At 41.7% G+C, this 12,537-nt stretch overlaps 1 protein-coding gene across 2 annotated transcripts in view; it reads left to right on the top strand.

Moving 5' to 3' along the window:
* Nucleotides 1–12,537, top strand: part of fryl (furry homolog, like) — a 444,177-nt gene that overhangs the window by 31,396 nt on the left and 400,244 nt on the right. For both annotated transcript variants that reach the window (XM_078217183.1, XM_078217182.1), the window contains exon 2: nucleotides 4,220–4,310. The gene's annotated coding sequence lies outside the window, so the exon portion shown is untranslated. The remainder of the gene's footprint in view (nucleotides 1–4,219; nucleotides 4,311–12,537) is intronic.

Raw genomic sequence — 12,537 nt, 5'->3', positions numbered from 1 at the left:
TTCAACCTGTCCACTTAGACTGATAGAATCAGTGGCAAAAGGAGCGCAGTTCATGGTGTGGGCTGAAAATAATATCTCTGGTCTTCCTCATGCTTATTAGGGTGAAATGTTGACTTGATTTTAGTTTGGAAATCTGATAGTATGGCGATGGTTGTGGAGTAAGGGAAAGATGGGCTTGTTGATGTTGGTTTGCAAGATGAATCCATGCAAATTATGTCACTGATGCAGCAAGTTAATGAGAAAGAGGGTAGCACTTGAAGCACCAGAAATAGTTCTGGCTGGAAGAGAAACCATTGCTAGCAATGCATTGACTGTATTAGAGCAGAAAGAAAGAAAAGCATGTATTTATATAGCACTTTTCATGATCACTTGACGTCTCAAAGTGCTTTGTCGCCAGTGAGATACTTTAAAAGAGGTGAGACTGTTGTAATATAGGAATTGCAGCAGCCACTTTATGCACAGCAAAATCTGACAAAATATGATAATGACCAGATTTTCTTATGGTGTTGGTTGGGGGATGAATAGCATGTCCCTTACTCTTCAAATTAATGCCATTGGATCTTTTATATCCACCCATAGGCAGCTGGGGCTTCAGTTCAATGTTCCATCTAAAAGACAGAGGGAGCAACGGTGGAGTGTGAGCTGGGATTTTTATGTTCAAACCCTGCAGTGGGGCTTGAATTCAGAACCTTGTGACTCGGATATGAGTGCACGACCAGCTGAGCCACAACTAACACAAAGAGAGGAGAGGAACTATGTATTTGTAGTCCCATGCAACTGGATGGAAGAGGAGTGATGGAAGAAGAGGGCATAGTCAATCATCTCAAGTACTGTTGAGAGATAAGGAGTCTTGATGCATTTTTGTCACAGAGCATTAATTGTGAACTTGACCAGGCCACTCTTGTTGGTATGAACAAGGTAGGGAACGGACATAAGAAAATAAGTTCGGAAGCAACAGCAGGTGCAGGAGAAAATTATTTAGTGGGAATAAGGGAATCAAAAACAGAGGTGAGGGAAAAGTTGAGCATGTCAACAGTGGGAGAGATGTTTTATTATTCATTTGTGGGATATGGGTGTTGCTGGCTGGCCAGTATTTATTGCCCATCCCTAGTTGCCCTTTGGAGGGCAGTTGAGAGTCAATCACATTGCTGTGGCTCTGGTGTCACATGAAGGCCAGACCAGGTAAGGACGACAGATTTCCTTCCCTAAAGGACATTAGTGAATCAGATGGGTTTTTTCGACAATCGACAATGGTTTCATGGTTATCAGTAGATCCTTAATTCCAGATTTTTTAAAATTGAATTGAAATTCCACCATTGCCATGGCAGGATTTGAACCTGGATCACCAGAAGGTTAGCTGAGTTTCTGGATTAATAGTCTAGCGATAATACCACTAGGCCATTGGCTTGCTCTAGGTTGAAACAGTTGTGGTGCCAGTGGAAAAGTAGTGTGTGAATTTTGAAGGAGGTGGGGATAAGTTTTTTCCCCCAAGACAAAGATGAAAGTACTGTGATTGTAGAAGACAGGAGGAATTGATGGTAGTGGATGTTCAAAAGGTGTTGGTCTCACACACTTGGAAATTGAGATGCAACATGAGATGGCGACATCAAGAGGATAGCCCTAGGCAGAAGTTGAAATTAAATTATGACAGGAACCAGAGGGAGCAAATTGTACTCAATTTTGAAATCACCCAACACAAGGAATTCCTTGGTGCTAGCTGATGAAAGGGAGAATGATGTCAATCCAATGAACAAGATGCTAGTGAGTTTAGGAGGACATTAGATTGACTTGTGGCAGGAAGAATGGAAGAATGCTAGATGCTTTGGGGGAAAGCTGCAGGACGAGTCAGAAGAGGCTGAGATCTACTTGTCAACGAGAACAATGCCCATTGTTGTTGCCTGAAAGGAATTTCATAAAATGGGTGGCCACATGTTCCTGTCTGTCTGGAGTGACACAGTGGGTAGCACTGTTGCCTCTCAGCACCAGGGACCTGGGTTCGCTTCCTGCTTTGGGTTACTGTCCGTGCAGAGTCTGCATGTTCTCCCCGTGTCTGCATGGGCTTCCTCCGGGTATTTCAGTTTCCTCCTACAGTCCGACCAGCGAGATTCCTCGATGGTTGTTGCATACTTGCCGATTGCCCTTCCTCTTATAGAGGTGTACGATGAAAGCATCTTTAAGTTCCTGAGGAAAGGATCCTTGCTTCCAAAAGGACTGGAACAACTTGGTGAGCTTCTCGATAAGCACAGGAACAGCAGCTTTGTAGATCTCTGCGGGTATGGCGTCTGCCCCTGGGGCTTTGCCGCTAGATAGCTGGCTAACAGCTTTCGTGACTTCGGCTACTAGCGGTGGGTCATCCATGGCACTGTTGATATTGACCTGGGGAATCCTGTCTCTCGCCTCATCGTTAATAGATGACGGTCGGTTGAAGACGGCTTCAAAGTGTTCAGCCCATCTCTGCAGGATCTGAGCCCTCTCTGTAATGAGAGTTGTACCATCTGTACTCAGGAGGGGGGAACTCCCGAGAGATTGAGGTCCGTTTCAAGTCGTTTATGTCAGCGCATCCCTGCATTTCATCTGCCTTGGCGCTCAGCCAGGCATCCTGCATTTTACGCAGTTTATTCTGGACTGTCCTGTGAGCACTGGTAAAGGCGTTTTTCTTGGCAGTTGATGATGGGTCGTTCTAACAGGCACGATGAAGATGGTGCTTTTCAACAAGTAGAGCCAGTATCTCCTCATCGTTCTCATCGAACCAGTCATGCTGCTTGCGGGTAGAGGGCCCGAGCATTATTTCCACATGTCATTTCCACATGACTTGTCTTCGCAGAATATTACGCATCAGATGGCAAGACAAAGTACCAGACACTGAAGTTCTCTCTAGAGCAAGTCTACTATCAGTCCACACACTGTTGATGAGAGCACAGACCCGGTGGGCAGGTTATGCCATCCGTATGCTGGACGAGCACATACCCAAGCAGCTCCTTTTTGGGGAACTCTCTGCTGGAAGACGCTCGCATGGAGGGCAGAAGAAACATTACAAAGACACACTCGAGGCCTCCCTGAAGTCGCTTGACATAGACACGACCACCTGGGAAACGCTGGCACAAAACCGCGCTACCTGGCGCTGCCTCATCCACAAGGGCTGTCAAGCTTGTGAAGCAAGGTGCAATGCTGAAGCACAACTTAAGCGCGAGCTGCGCAAGTCCAGAGCCACCAGCGCAACAACGACAGCGCCTACACAAGTTTGCCCAATATGTGCCAGGACATTCCGTGCCCGAATTGGCCTGATCAGTCATCTTCGGACACACCGCATCCAGCCTCATAATGACTAATGGTGTCGAGGTCCTCATCGACGACGATGGACGAACAACAACAGTCTGACCATGCTAAATTCTCCCTCAGTGTACCCGAACAGGCGCCGGAATATGGAGACTGGGGGATTTTCACAGTAATTCCATTGCAGTGTTAATGTAAACCTACTTGTGACACCAATAAATAAACTAAAAAACAGCTGTTAAACAGGTTGGTGTCCGGGCTATGAATCCAGTAGATCATCTGCAGTAATGCTGTGATCCCTTTTTTTGCAATGTAGAGTGTTAATTGAACCACTACATCTAGAGAAGGTTACGCAAGGAGCAGATTGACTGGGATAGATGTTGGGAATGGAGGATAAGATCATTCGGTTCATTCTTAATGTGAGGCAGTGACACTTGCCACACAAGAATAGAGAAATAGAGTGACACCATATGTTTGAAAAAAATGTTCAATGTCGAAATCAATCCTCAATGATCCAAAAAACGGGTTTGTATTACTTCGTGTCTGAAATTCACATGTTTGATTTGGTCCACTATGCACTAATTTTTTTAGTTAACCAGGTATCTTACAAATGCAGAAACTCACCCCCATGTTTAAGTTTCCAATCTAAATGTCTGAGAAATCTACAATAAATTTTTTTTCTTCGTGGTGCCCACGCTCCCTGTAGGGACACCCTATATTGACCCAAGTCAATAGCTTTGGTGCAGATTGGCAGAGGCAAAATTGAAGAACACTCAACTGTTTAGATTTTGTAAAAAAATGTTTCCCTACTTGCATTAATTTTCAGATCTTCAAAAGAAGGAATCAATTTTCATATTGTGACTGACCATCAGATTCATCACTTCTATTGAATTTGCACATTTAGATTTCACTCTAAATAATTACAGTGCATTTTTTTTTATTGCAGATTTTCTTATCCCATTGTGATTTTACCATTTGAGGAAGATATAGCCCATCTCTATGGAATTTAGGCAAGACGGTCATCGCAGGAAATTTAGGTAGGTGCAAAAATCTAGTGGCGCTTTTTTAAGCATGAAAAATTAATGAAAGTACAAAAATAAACCTCATTTAGAGATGCTCCATTTCCAACATTTATTTCTAATAATCGACTGTGAAGAAACATATTTACTTGGTTTTCAACTCAAGTGCAAGTGTTGTCATTTATCCATTTGAGGAAGGAAAGAATAAGGAGACAGTGAATTCATTGCTTAGGTAATTGTTGACATACCAACTTTTCCCAGTTTAAAATGACTAAACACTAATTTGCAAGCAAATTAGTAAAATATTGTGGAAACATTTACATGAATGACAGTATAAAATTTTACAATTGTTTATTATGCTTGAACTTATGAGCAACCTTGGGAAGGTGTAACTAAATGAGATAAAAGAACACAACGTTTTGTTTGCTTGAATGACTAATGCGCTATTGGCACCTAATGTTTTTTCAATGGTGCATGTTTAAGTCGTTCTGCTATAGCGTCATTCAATAAAAGGGGCTTATCCTCGCATTTAGCGTCGTGTGTTTTATTTTAAAATTGTTCCACGGTGGCTCTGACATAGGGCCACATGATCTGATTGGTGCCATTTTGGACGGCCACTCCCTGACTCTCGTACCCGCTAATAGAACGTTGGCTCATGGCCCCTGCCACTCCTTGACCCTGCTTTTCACTACTGACACTCTGGTGTGCAGTGTCTGCCACTTCCTGAATCTGCCGCTTGCCACCCATTATCCAGTTCACAGCCTTTGTCACTCTCTGACTGTCCCTGTCACTACCTCTGTAGCTACCAGCTTGCTTCCTGCTCATCTTCAGAGCCCTCACTCACAGTGAGGGTTCCAGAGATCGAAGTGGGGAGCAGAAGTCCGGCAAGAGGAACGGTTTGCAGTAACCAGGAGGATCGGAACGATGGAGGCTGAAAACTGGAGGGTCAGCAGCCAGAGGGAGGGTGAGGAAGTAGTGGAAGATATGTGCCAGATATTAGCGAGAGGACGAGTCTGCAGGGACTGGGATATGCAGCAAGTGTGAAGTTAGGCAAGCAGGTGTGGCTGCAAGCGAATGTTAAGTAGAAAGTTAGCAAATTTCTTTTCCATTTTAAAATTTATTTTGAAGTTATTTCATCAGAGGTTAGTGGGCCCAATTAAAGCACATGGGATAGAGGTTAATGCATGGATCAAGAATTGGATGACAAACAGGAAACCAAGTGTGGGAATAAATGAGTCTTTACAAGTGACAGGCACTGATATCTTATTGCAGTTATACAGGGCCTTGGTGAGACCACATCTGCAGTATTGCGTGCCTCTCTACCTAAGAAAGGATATACTTGCCATAGAGGGAGTGCAGCAGTGGTTCACTACACTAATATCAGGATTGGCCGGACTGTCCAATGAGGAGAGCTTAGTTCGACTGGTCCTGGATTCACTAGAGTTTGAAAGGTTGAGAGGGAGCACAGTGGTGCAGTGGCTAGTCCTGCTACTTCACAACACCAGGAACCCGGGTTCAATTCCGGCCTCAGGTCACTGTCTGTGTGGAGTTTGCACATTCACCCCGTGTCTACGTGGGTTTCCTCTGGGTACTCCAGTTTCCTCCCACACTCCAAAAATATGTGGGTTAGGTTGATTGGCCATGCTAAATTGCCCCTTAGTCAGGGGGCTAGGGAGGGTAAATACATAGGGTTACGGGGATAGGGCCTGGATGGGATTGTTGTCGATGCAGGCTTGATGGGCTGAATGGCCTCCTTCTGCCCTGTAGGGATTCTAAGATCTGATTAAATGTATGAAATTCTAACAGGGATGGAGAAACTAGATGCAGGGAGGATGTTTTCTCTGGTTGGGGAATCCAGAGCCAGGAGATATAGTCTCAAGCTATGGCGTGTACCATTTAGGACTAAAATGAGGAAAGATTTCTTCCTTCAAAGGGTAGTGAACCTGTGGAATTCTCTACCACAAAAGGCTCTGGAGGCCAAGTCGCTGAATGTATTCAAGAAAGATAGATTTTAAAAAGATTTTAATGATATCAAGGGGTATGGGAAGAAAACGGAAATATGACATTGAGTTCGAAGATAATCCATGATCATATTGAATGGCGGAGCAGGCTCGATGGGCTGAATGGCCTACTCCTGCTCCTAGTTTCTGTGTCTATTTACCAATGTAGGAATTTTGAAATGAAAGGTATTTCAGCTTGGAGGGTATAATGTTTTAATGTTTGGTTTCAGACGCTTTTACGTTGGTTTTGATGGGAAAGTCTGATTTGCCGTTATCAGGATTGCAACTGTAATTTTAAGTGAGGACTTGTTGTGCCATTAGATTTTTTTGAGCAGCCATGCACGTGCAGTATTTAACATAGGCCAAGCCCCGCGCAGTATTCAAAAGGCTGCCGTGTAGTTGTGTATCTATTACACTCAATTGTGCAACTGCCTATTTCATGAAATGGGCAAACCATAAGCAGTTTGACTGTCCCTTTCATGAAATGGCCACTGTTATGTAGAGTTTTAAAATCTTATTTGTGAAATTATTGCTCAAGCCTGTTGCAGTGTTCAAGCCGAACACCATTAATTTGCTCAATAACAGCATGAACATTGTAAATTTGGGTAAGCAAGTTTGTCTACAAAGGCAGAGATGGTGGTTGGTAGAAGGTGTAAAGTGTTAAAAAAAAAAGCTTCAAAAGGACCAGTTCACATCTGCCTATTCTACTTCAAAGCAGGTGATGGAAGATGTGGGATTCCATACTGGAAGTGAAAATAACATGGGGTTGACTTCAAAGGCTCAAATGGCAAACAGTTCATTGGTGACAAGTTTATCTCTCCTTTGTTGTACCCAGATGAAAATGTGATGGCATTCATCCCTCTTGTAGAGCCAGTACATAAGCATAAAACTTTTACTAACTAGCATAACCTCTGCAGATACTGGAGATCGTTGACCATTGAGACCTGTGCTGTTTTGTGGTCTGCTGAATATGAACAGGTTATTACTGTCCTCAAGCATGGAAAAAATTGGACAGAAACTCTCAAGAGAGAAGTTTGGATATAATACTGGATGATAGATAAAGACAGTAAACAGTAAGCAGATTGTACATTTGTAAATTAAATTTTACTTTTTTAAAATAAAATTTGGCCATTTCATGAACTGGGCAAGTTTTCCGATGCCCATTTCATGAACCGGGTGGTCAAACTGCTTGTTTCATGAGTTGTGCTACCAAACAACGCTGTTTGTTACACTGTTGTTCAAAAAAAAGATGCAAGGATAAACCCAGCAACTACAAGCCAGTCAGTTTCATCTCCGTGGTGGAAAGTTATTAGGAATGATAATCTGGGACAAAATTAAGCCACTTGGGTAAGGTTGGTTGAATTAAGAAGGCCAGCAACTCTTCAACACCAGATAATGGAGACTCTGGACTCAAAAACATAGCCTCATGAAAAGTTTAATTGCAATTTTTTCAGGAAATTTTGGAACAGATCCAAACTTAAAAAATTATTGACCTGGATTTTGTGGTGGTAATGATTGTGAAGCTGTCAACACTCGACATAATTTCTCTACTGAAACTGACTGCAACCTTCGGAGTTTGGACATGAGCAGAATAATGTGAAAATTCAGAAGTTACTGTCAGTGAAGCCGTGCTGGCAGTACCGCATCCCAAGAAAGAATTTTAAAAATTGCTTCAAATTTCTGCCAAAGCACTGTCAGGTGTTCAGATATGTAATGCATAAGGGACAGACACACTAATGATCTGAGTATGTTCTGTCTTCATTTATGATACAAGGGCACTTGAAGCAGTAGACCAGCCTACTTTGACATTCAGCAAGATTGTGGCTAATCTTCAACCTCAGTTCACTTTACTGCCTGATCCCCAGAACCCTGAAATAAAAACAGAAAATGCTGGATAAACTAAGCAGTTCTGGCAGCATCTATGGAGAGAGAAACACAGTTAACATTTTGAGTCCATATGACCCTTCCACAGAACTGAAAAGGGATAGAAAGAAATGTGACGCATTGTGTACCTGGAGAGGGAGGTGGGACAGAATGGAAAGTCAGTGAATGGTGGGAGCTAAGGAGAGTTTGACAATGATGTCATGGACATAGGGCAAAGGAGCTGTTAATGGTGCTATTTTGGGGCTGAAGTGTGTTAAACCCTGGATTAGTTTAGAGTCCAAACATCAATTGATCTTTGACTTGAATGTACTCAACGGCTGATCATCCATTACCTTCTGGGTTGGAGAATTACAAAGATTCTCAACCCTGTGTTGTGAATTATAATGTCATCAGATCCATCTGAAATAATGTTTTGTACTTGTTATGTTTTGCACATTAATCATTTTTGGAGTTGTATTTTAGCAGTAAACAGCTATTTATGAATCAACAACCGCTAGTAATTACAGATGCCAGACTAAAGAAAACTTTGACTCCTGTGGAAGTTTTCCACACAAAATTGGAGCTTCATGTATGTTACAACATGGCCCATCAAAAAGTTCATATATTAATATAAACTTTTGTCCCTTGCCTTCAAAGATTTGATGCATATAGCATTGGATTGGACCATGCTGTTAAATTGCTGTCTCCTGGCTGATGTAAAAGTAATCCACTGGTGTCTTAGGGAAGGTATAATATTTTATTGAATTCAGTCATTGCAGGAATGTACTTAATCATAAGTTGAACTACAGTGACAGTATAATGGAAAAATGCAACCACCCTTGACAAATGAAAATTTAGGAATAGGGTGTCCACTGGTCTCTATTTGACTTTATGAGCTCTTAAATTGAACTTAGCAGCTGGAACGTTTGTCAGCAGTAATGGAATTCTTAAACTAGATTTAAAGTTTGTCAAGATATTTAAAAATAAGATTTCAGGCATAATGGTACATGTTTAAAAAATGTTGACCTGAATATTACCTTAAAACACACAATGTAACCATTTTTGTTAAAATAAAGCACCCAATATGTTTGGGGATTTGAAAAAATTTGTGGTAACGGAATCAGCAGAACTCGTACCAATTTTGTGTAAGGATATGCATGTTTTTTAAAAAACAGAAAATGCTGGAAATCCTCAGCAGATTAGATAGCATCTGAGGAGAGAGAAGCAGAGTTAATATTTCAGGCCGATGGCCGTTTGTCAGATTGATGATCGATTTCAGATGCCAACATCTGCTGTATTTTGTTTTTCTATGCATGATTTTGTTACTTCTCATTAAAAAGACCTTATTATTTTACCAACTTGCCAGAAAGACACATGTTCTGTGTGTAATACCTGCTCAAGACTGCTTCAAATTGTCCTAATTCCTGTACTGCCAATCATCTTTTTATCTGTGCTGCTACATTTCCTCTTTTATCATTTGCCTGCATATTTCTAATGAGGCTCTTTTGAGACACCTTATTGCATATCTTGAACTGCATGCAACCTTCTTTTAATAACTCCTTGCTGGCTTCTCTTGATTAAACCATGCATTTCTAATTTTTTATTAGTTTTATCTTGGAATTTAAGATTTTGCTCATAAATGGTATTAAACCATCTAGGCTATAGTTACCTAGTTTATCTGTTTTGCGCAAAGGCTGCTACAATGGCTACTTGCCAGTCCAGTGGCATAGTTTACATATTAATGAAGATTAAAAATTGTAGCAAGGGACTCTTATCTTTTTGACAGCTTTCAACAGTTCACAATGTCTGGCATTACTTTGTCAATTTCTATTCTATAGTTGGAAGGGATGATTGCACATACTCTATATGCCTGAAGATGAGATGGGATTATTAAAGGTTCTTAACATAACTTCTGCAGAATAACCTTGTCCAGAATAGTAGAATCAGAGGTAATCAGGGCTTACGCCTGATGTGGGTACATTAAAAGCTAATCTGTAAAAACAGATACGTGGCCTACATATTATTTTTTATACGATATAAATTGTTTATAATAGGTTGGGACAATTGATTGTGAGGTGACATAATAGAGATCTTCAAAATTATGGAAAGATTTTATAGGGGGATGTACAAATATTTCCACTTGTGGGGGAATCCAACCCAAAAGGCCAGAAAGGTAAAATATTAATAAATGCAGTGAGGAATTCACAAAAAACCTCTTTAATTGGAAAGTTATGAGAATGTGGAACCTCCTGTCACAGGGAGTAATTGAGGCAGTTAGCTTTGAAAGGTAGATAAGTATGTCAGGGAGACTAGAAGAGTAGAAGGGAGAATAGAAGAAGAAAGATGAGTGAGAGCTCATGTGGGGTATAGACATAGATCTGTTAAGCCGAATGTTCTGTTTCTGTGTTATAAATCTTTGTGTAGTTTATGTAAATCAATGGACCAGGGTCGACAGGGAGATGGTGGAAGTAGTGTTCATTCAAATGCATATTAAAACATGTCAGCCGTGACTCAGTGGTTTAAGTACCACTCGAGTTTTGAGCTCATAATCTGGACTGGTACTTCAGTGCAGTACTGAGGGAATGCTGCATCATCAGAGAAGCTGTGCTTAGGATGAGATGTTTAAACAAAACCAAAGCCCCATTTGCCCCCTCAGGTGGATGTAAAAGATCCCATTGCTCTATCCTGTAACAGCAGTAGGCTGAGTGGAGGTTTTCTTCTTTTTGTCTTGGCCAATATTTATCCCTCAATCACCATCACTAAAACAGATTATCTAATCATTATCTCATTGCTGATTGTGGAATTTAGAGTGCAAATTGTGTGCCACATTTCCTCCGTTACAATAGTGACTACATGTACTTTATTGGCCGTAAAGCACTTTAAGACTTACTGAGGTCATGAAAGACAGTAAATGAATAAAAGTTATTTCTTTATGCAGTATAAATGCATGTATGTTTATATCCTTTTAACAAAATTCTTTGATCAAACATTTAGCCATTTATCTTGATTTTTCATTCTGTGGCTTGGCTTCATAAATGTTTTCATTGAGTATGAACCTATAGGGGCGATTCTCCCAAAAAAGTTCTAAGTGCTGAATTTGTGGGAAAACTGGTCTAAATCACGATTGTTTTTTCAGTGCAATTTCACATTTGAATCTCCCACACTCTGTGCAATGCAGAGGTCACGATCGGGAATATCACTAAAAGCTCGGGGTGCGAGGCCTATTCACGCTAGAGTCTGATAGTTCCAGGCCTCTGCGCATGTGCAGTGGTTCCGAGCTGTCAGCCTGCAGTTTGCTGGCCAGCTCGATCGCTCGGCCAGCCCGGGCCCCTCGCGGAACACCCATGGCCCAATCGCAGTCCCCATGACCATTCCTGGGCCAGCCCTGATGCCCCCTCCCCCTCCCGTCCTGGAGCACCCCGATCTCCACCACACCCTCCCACGGGAGGCAGACACCCACCACCCCCAGCAGACCCCCCCAGGCTGAACACCTCCCTGGCCCACTAATCACATGAAAATAACATGAAAATCAGATTTAAATCACTTAGTTGCTGTTCACGCCGGTTTCCAGCGTGGTCCTGACTCCGCTGGATATCCGGCACTCGGAGATGCGTGCGCAGCGGGAAAGCATGCGCGAATCTCACGAATCAGCCCACACGCGATTCTTCTGGCGGAATGGGAGAATTGCCCCCATAGTTCTCAAAATCTTCCATGACAGGAGATTTCCTCATCTCATGTTTGGGTCTACTGTGGACTAATTGATAATGGCTCATTGTCATGAATAGTCAACAGCTACATTATCATTTACTATCCGTTACAATGGAGGTGAACTGAAGAGAGCTTTTTTAGCAAATTCTATGTTCCTATGACTGAATAACATAGTTGAATTTTTTGGAGAGGTTGCTGAATGAAAGTAGTCTTGTTTATGTAGTACATTTGGATTTTCAGAAAAGCCTGTTTTCTGGATGCGGTATAGCAGATCCTGTGATATTGGAGGGACGAGCCTGAGGTGGATAAGGAATTTGTTACATTTTCATAAGTAGGGGGTTGTTATTAATGGTTTTGCATGGCGAATCATTTTGCATTTCATATTAGGACCATTGCTCCACTAGGTTAATGATTTTAAAGATGTTGGAGGAACTGTTAAGTTTTCAGTAGATACAAAGATTTATTCTGGTGTTAAAATGCTAAACGGGAAAACCATTGGTTCAATCAGATCTAGATGCAATGGGAGAATGAGCAGTGTATAACAGGTCATAACATTCGTATCATGAAACAAAGTATCATCCTTTTTTACCGTGAGCTGTGTTATGCTAAGAGAATTAAATCTTACACCATAAGCCTTAGCTATGCAAGTGTATATCATATGTGAAATACCTGTT

The sequence above is a fragment of the Mustelus asterias genome, chromosome 1 (assembly GCF_964213995.1).
Source record: "Mustelus asterias chromosome 1, sMusAst1.hap1.1, whole genome shotgun sequence".
NCBI classification, from domain to species: domain Eukaryota; kingdom Metazoa; phylum Chordata; class Chondrichthyes; order Carcharhiniformes; family Triakidae; genus Mustelus; species Mustelus asterias.
This window is presented reverse-complemented; position numbering and strand designations above follow the sequence as displayed.